Source organism: Lissotriton vulgaris, chromosome 9 (assembly GCF_964263255.1).
Source record: "Lissotriton vulgaris chromosome 9, aLisVul1.2, whole genome shotgun sequence".
NCBI classification, from domain to species: Eukaryota; Metazoa; Chordata; class Amphibia; order Caudata; family Salamandridae; genus Lissotriton; species Lissotriton vulgaris.
The window spans coordinates 568,257,576-568,265,182 of record NC_141697.1 but is presented as its reverse complement, the minus strand read 5'-3'; the positions used below and the strand labels follow the sequence as shown (position 1 = coordinate 568,265,182).

The window sequence follows — 7,607 nt, the reverse complement described above, 5'->3', positions numbered from 1 at the left end:
TCATCTAATACTTATTTTGTTTACAAGTGTTTTTCCTATTGGTCTTATATATTTTGGGCCTGTTCTCTCTAATGTTTCCGTGTCGGGTCTCCTCCATGGCGTGACGACTTGCACGTAAGCGATGGTGTGTTGTGTAATTTACTTTTTTATGTCATTGTAATTTCTTTGATGTGTTCAGCCTGTTTTGTTTATATTGTAATGTATTTCTTTTTTGGGACTGTTCTCTTTTGTGTTTTTGTGTAGGGGCTCATTCGTGGCATGACGACTTGCAGGTAAGCCATGTTGTGTTTTGTAACAAATGACTGTCCCTTTTCAATGCCCGGGAGTTTTTTAACATGGAAAAGGTATTTTTGAGTTTATGTATCTTCCTTTCTTTGCAGGAATTGAACGGCGGCGGCGTGGGAACGATTTCCGGTCGCCATTTTGTCATGGGATCTTTGGCTGTCTGTCTCCGTCTCCTTGGTCCAAGGAATTTCAGGTACGCGATTTAAATTGTAATGTAATTAGTATTTCTTTTACAGGTGTTCAGCCTTTTTGGTTTATATTCTTTTAATGTTTCTTTTTTGGGCTGTTCTCTCTAGTGTTTCCGTGTAGCCTGCCGTGACGTGTCGGGTTTCCTTCCCCGTGGACGAACAACTTTAAGGTAAGCGCTGTGGTCATGTCTTAGTGCGACTCGGTGTAGATAGATTCAAATGTAATTTGTATTTTCTTACAGGTGTTGTAGATTTAACGTAACAGGTTTTCGGGCTATTTCGTTTATGTTCTTCTGATGTTTCTTTTTTGGCCTGTTCTCTCTAGTGTTTCCGTGTCGGGTCTCATCCGTGGCGTGACGACTTGCAGGTAAGCGATGTTTTTTGTAACTAAACAATTACTGTCACTTTCGAATACCCGGAGTGTTTTGTTACGTTTCAAAAGTAATTTCTAACTTCTTTTCTTTCCCTTTATTTGCAGGAATATGTCGGCGGCGTGGTGTCGTAATTCTATTATGCTTACTTTAATAGTTATTTTAGATCGTGTGCTTTCTGTGTAGGGAATTATTGCAAAGAGCTATCGTGTTTTTCTACTTTAACAAAATGATATTCACCAGCACTTCTTTTTGTATTTGCAGGCAGCGTGGCGCCAACTCGTCTACCACTAAGCTTTGATATTCAAGATCGGCAAAAGTCGCACATAGCCACTAAGTACTCTAACGAGTCACAGCATCCACGACCTTTTCATTCGGCCAGACAGCCTCCTATCGGCAATTTACATATGTCGAGACAGCAACATCCTAAACAACATCTCACCTACATGTTCTTAACAACAAACTTTGCAAGTCTTTTGTTATTTAATGAACTAACTGCGTTTTTTTTTGTCTTCCACAGTATGTAAAGGACTACAGCCACGGAAAGAAACATTTCTTCGAGCGAGCTCAGAAGGTATACTTCGTGACAGTGGACTGGAGCCTCTGGATTTCTCGACCGATCTCAGGAGGTATACTTCGAGACAGCGGACTGGAGCCTTTCGACATAAACTGTAAGTTCCTTCCTGTCTGTGAAAGTAATTTGTCCTTTTGAGCTGCGGTATTACGACCACAATTTTCAGTTTTACACGCGCAACAAAGCAGTAATAATATGAATCACTTTAGAATTAAATTTTGTTGCCTATACGTTTGTCCAATTTCACCATGTTTTTGTTTAATGCGTTTGAGTTCTTTTTGGTACATTGCCAATAGGTACATTTACGATATAAATGTTGTCGCATGTCTCCTTTATTCATGAACTTTTCAAATTCAAACAAATGCTTACATTGTAAGGACCTCTGTTTATTCAAATTCGCCATTATGTACATTTTGGATGCCTTGTTTGTGCGATGCCACATTTTATTTAATATGCAGAAATCGTGGGGCTGAGTTAGCTGACCACAAGCATGTATTTGTCGCAACACTAGATTTAGTCAAAGCATGAAGGCCTGTTACATTTACTGAGAGCATAAAGAACAGTTAGGATAAGGTGAGACCGACGACTTTCAGTGCAAAGTTATACATCGGCAAACTGTGCATGTAGGAGGAAAATGTAGGTAGATTTACGATATAAATGTTTGCGCATGTCTACTTTATTGATGGCCTTTGAAAATTCGAACACATGCTTACTTTGTAAGGCCTTGCTGTTTAATCCAATTCGTCATTATGTACATTTGGGATGCCTTGTTTGTGCGATGCCAGATTTTATTTCATATGCTCAAATTGTCGAGCTGAGTTAACTGAACACAAGCATGTGTTTGTCGCAACACTCGATTTAGTCACAGCATGAAGGCCCGTTACATTTACTGAGAGCATAAAGAACAGTTAGGATAAGGTGAGACACGACGACTTTCAGGGCTAACTTATACATCGGCAAACTGCATTTAGGAGGAAAATGTTTGCGCAGGTAAGTTTAGCCCTTTCTGTGAAAGTAATATGGCTGAGATACCCGCCACCCCCTCTCAACACAATCCCCAAAGAGGAGGGAAACCGGAAACAGTTCTTAAAGTTTTTGGATGTGGGATGGAGTGACCATCCCGGCCGTATTTATTAAAACAAAAAATTAAAACATTAAACGTTTTCATGTTATGTACAATTTCATTATCACATTACGATGTTTGGCTAACCTTAACATAATCTCTAATACAGAGGTTCTCCTAGCCGAACTAGCATCCTACCAAAACATTCTCTAAGAACACTGAAATTGTACATCCTAACGTTTAAGGGCCAACGGCAAGGTCATAACCGGTGTCAAGATCCCTAACCAGACTTACCCCTCCCACTTAGGAGGGGCGATGGCACAGGGGCTTACCTCAAGTGCAACTACTAACAATTTCCCTTGACTTGACGGGGGCACTTAAGACTCGACGCCATTTAAAGGTCGTTCGAACACTTGTGTGTGGTATCTATAAGGTATCGTTGACCTCTCCCCACCCCACACAACTTACCGCATCTGCCGTCGCAGATGACACTGGCCCCGGGAAATTCCCCAGGAGGGGGCTGTAACCCCTCCTACAAAGGAAGGGGCCTTGACCGCCTTTCCTTTACTTCCGGCGACCCGCCCTTAGACGGGACCGCCTCCCCACTGAGGGGCCAATGGCCACCTCTCCCGAGCGCTCCCATCCGTGTTGGGTGACGCCCACTCATAGGGATCTACCAATTAGTGCTCACCGATCATGACCTTACCGCCTACCAAAAAATAAATACGACAATTCTTAAACCTATGAAAACATTGGTCGCTACGACCGAAAAGAACATGCTAGAAATGCAACACTACATCAAATTATTTTAATCGTAACAACCTAAACGATATTCACCATACTTTATTATGATTAACCACAAACTGATACTGTTACAGCCTGTAAACGAAACGGAAAAACAAACTTATCAATTCACTTTATTGCACAACAACTTTGCTGTCCTCAGGGGCTGGTGGGTGGGTCAAAATTGGCTCTTCGTTCCGTCCCGAGCTCACGTGTAGCGAGGAGGTGCAGCTTCGGAGCACAAGAACAAGAGGACGTCTTCTGGTCTTGCGCCTTCTTTTATCCGTCTTCAGGGCGGGCGAGAACCCGCCCCTGCCCGCCCCGGGGGCGTGGCTGGCTGCGTCGGTGTCTAGGCCAGCCCACTCTAGGGCGGGAAAAAGCGCGCCCCGGCTACGCCGCTTCGGGCATACCAGCCGAGACGCGCCTCCCGCCCAAAAATGGCTTCCCGGGGGGATCGAGGCACTCATCCATACGTTCGGGGGGACCGAGTGGTCGCCCCTTTCCATATGGCTGAGATACCCGCCACCCCCTCTCAACACAATCCCCAAAGAGGAGGGAAACCGGAAACAGTTCTTTAAGTTTTTGGATGTGGGATGGAGTGACCATCCCGGCCGTATTTATTAAAACAAAAAATTAAAACATTAAACGTTTTCATGTTATGTACAATTTCATTATCACATTACGATGTTTGGCTAACCTTAACATAATCTCTAATACAGAGGTTCTCCTAGCCGAACTAGCATCCTACCAAAACATTCTCTAAGAACACTGAAATTGTACATCCTAACGTTTAAGGGCCAACGGCAAGGTCATAACCGGTGTCAAGATCCCTAACCAGACTTACCCCTCCCACTTAGGAGGGGCGATGGCACAGGGGCTTACCTCAAGTGCAACTACTAACAATTTCCCTTGACTTGACGGGGGCACTTAAGACTCGACGCCATTTAAAGGTCGTTCGAACACTTGTGTGTGGTATCTATAAGGTATCGTTGACCTCTCCCCACCCCACACAACTTACCGCATCTGCCGTCGCAGATGACACTGGCCCCGGGAAATTCCCCAGGAGGGGGCTGTAACCCCTCCTACAAAGGAAGGGGCCTTGACCGCCTTTCCTTTACTTCCGGCGACCCGCCCTTAGACGGGACCGCCTCCCCACTGAGGGGCCAATGGCCACCTCTCCCGAGCGCTCCCATCCGTGTTGGGTGACGCCCACTCATAGGGATCTACCAATTAGTGCTCACCGATCATGACCTTACCGCCACAGGTCCGGATAGTTGACCGGCTATCCGGACCCCCCACAAAACTCCTACCTAAAGGTCATGTTTTAAAGATTTTAACCAGGCTAGGAAGTCTCCTATGAGTAACTCATTCCCCGCCCTCGACAAATGCACACCATCCCCCAGATACATACTGTCATCATTAATACAATTATGCGAGATCGAATGCAATGTCTTGGAACGGAACAACCTACTCACTTTGTTATTCAATTTTTTAACAGAATGATTCAAAGCAGGGATCGAGATAGCCCCCCGCCACACTTTACGTGGGATCATATGAGACCACGCAATCAGGCACCCCGGAACTCTCCTCGCTAACCAACTTACCGTGGAAAGCATAGCCTCCAGGAGAAGTCGTCTACCGGTGGTGACCAAATCATTGCCCCCTAAATGCACTATGACTATGGACGGCGGTGACCTCATCCGCTCTAACAAGCCCTCAAAAAATTCCTGAAACTGGTCAATACAGAGACCGCCCCTTCCGTAGAAGGACACTCTGTACCCGTATTCCCCAGGTACGTGAAACATGTCACCTGCTTTGAATACGTCTGCGGCCCGTCTCACGTATGAGTGGCCCACGACCCACACCTCCTTCCTCACAGCCGGTGACGTGCGACCGCTGGCCTGGTGTTGGGTCGACTGCTCAGTCTGCCCTGCCGCGTAGGCTTGCGCAACTGAAAACAAACAAAAGACAAGAGGCGTGAGTACATGATTACAGCTTCACAACATGTGCAATCGCACGTACCTCTTATAACAATTGGAGGACCAGCGCCCCACACGTTTCACTTGTTCTACATTAAGACCCCTGGCTGTAGCTTCAGTGGCAGCCCCTATACGAAAGGAGTGGGTCCCAAATTCGCCCGGGTCCAAGCCCGCTGCGGAAATGGCCATTGCAAGCACCCGTTGAAACTGAAACCTCGTCAGCGGGGTGGCGTCTGCATGCCTCAACAATGTCCCCCCCCATGATGCCACTCTCTGTGCTAGGTAATCTTCTACGCACTGTACCGGACACATGGATGACTCGGGGTCCCTGCGAATGATCGTGCAGTCCCCTCTCCCATCTTGGTCAGTCTTAGACCTGAGAAAGGAGACAATCATCGCATTCCCCCTGATCTGAACATGCTCCCTGCACAAGCCCCCCGTCACATCCTGTTTGTTCCTTGCAACCAGCTCACTAACTCTCATAGCCCCGTGAAACGCCAGCGTAAATGCAGTCCGGAACAAACAGGTCTCAAAAGGGGACGAGCATGTGGTAGGGAGTGTGTCCAGTAACTGGGACAACCTGTCTAGACCTATCGGTCGCCTCACGTCTACTCTGCGACCCTCTAGGCGTTGCCACCCCCGCAGCGCTTTCTGTACTGTGAAAGACGCTGTTGGGTCCAGGATGCCATGGGCCCTGGCAACAAAGGAAATGGCGGCACGATGCCTTTGGGCCGTAGCCACCGATTTCCCAGCCCTATGTAAAGACATCAGAAAGAGTACTACCCACTCTTCCTGACCCCACAGACCCCCTCTCTCTGCCCCTAAAAAGGCTAAATAGGCCTGGAACGCCCCTTCGTATGCCTTCCTTGTCCTGGGTGCTAGACTCTCTCCCACGAGGTGACGAAGTTCGGGGCACCGAGAGACCAGAGAGCTTCGGGGAAGGGTGCCGGCTCCGGGTCCGCTGAAGGAAGGAAACCCGAGAAAGCCTGCATTTGAAAACGAGACAGTGCGTCAGCAGCCTGATTCATCACCCCTGGGACATGTTTTGCTCTGAATACCACGTTCAGTTGCATACATAGTAGGACAATTTCTTTGAGCAGCCTCAAAATCAATTTACAATGGGCTGACTGACTATTGATGCATTCTACCACGGTCATATTGTCGGACCAAAAAACGACAGAATGATCTCTGAAACCTTCTGGCCAGGTTCTCAGGGCCACGAGAATGGGAAATAATTCAAGGAAAGCAATATTACTCGTTAGCCCCTTCTCGTGCCACCATAGGGGCCATCTTTGAGCAGACCAGTTCGTGCCGAAGATGGCGCCAAAACCTATGCTTCCTGCTGAATCTGTCCATAGCCCAAGCTCTTCTGAGGACACGGCTGGCTTGTTCCAGACGACTCGGCCATTGAAGTCCGCCAAGAATGCTAACCATATCCGCATGTCCTGGCGGACCTCAGCCGATAACCTCGTGCGATGATGACCCTCCTTCAGGCCAACCATCGCTTGGGCAATGGAGCGGGAAAAGGGGCGAGCCATTGGGATTACCCTCAAGGCAAAGTTCAACTTTCCCACTAATTGTTGCAACTGATGCAGTGTAACCTTAGGTGTATTCAAACATACTCGGAGGGCTGTCCTGAATTTCAACACTTTGTTAGCTGGTAAACGGAAACACCCCTCCCCTGAGTCCAACTCGATCCCCAAAAACTCGAGGCAAGTCGTGGGACCCATAGTTTTTCCCGGTGCCAACGGCACGCCAAATTGACTCATCAATACACAGAATTCATCTAAGGCCTGGGCACATTCGGGAGTTCGGGCGGGACCAAGGAACAAAAAGTCGTCAAGGTAGTGCATTACATTTCGAAAACCCGTTTTCTTAGTGAACACCCATTGCAGGAAAGTACTGAATTGTTCAAAATAAGCACATGATATAGAGCATCCCATTGGCATACACCTATCCATGTAAAATGATCCCTGGAACCCGAATCCCAAAAGACGCTGATCGTCTGGGTGTACCGGGAGCAACCGGAACGCTGACTCGATATCAGATTTCGCCATCAACGTCCCGGGCCCCAGGCGATTCAAGATGGCTACTGCCTCATCAAAAGATGCGTATCGCACCGAACAAACTTCCGGATCAATTGCGTCGTTCACCGAAAGACCATGTGGAGCAGACAGATTATGAATCAATCGAAACTCACCTGGGTCCTTCTTGGGGACCACCCCTAACGGAGAACAAACGAAATCCGGTACCGGGGGTACACTAAACGGGCCGGCGACCCGTCCCCGGCTAACCTCTTTCTGAATTTTCTCTTGCACTACAGATGTATGTTGTAAAACGGAAAGTTGATTTTTGCACATCCCT

At 47.5% G+C, this 7,607-nt stretch overlaps 1 long non-coding RNA gene across 1 annotated transcript in view; it reads left to right on the top strand.

Moving 5' to 3' along the window:
- Window positions 1-1,468: 1,468 nt before the first annotated feature.
- LOC147691822 (uncharacterized) overlaps window positions 1,469-7,607 on the top strand; it is a 28,639-nt gene continuing 22,500 nt past the window's right edge. Inside the window, exon 1 of the long non-coding RNA XR_015299966.1 lies at window positions 1,469-1,515. This is a non-coding gene — a long non-coding RNA (uncharacterized LOC147691822). The remainder of the gene's footprint in view (window positions 1,516-7,607) is intronic.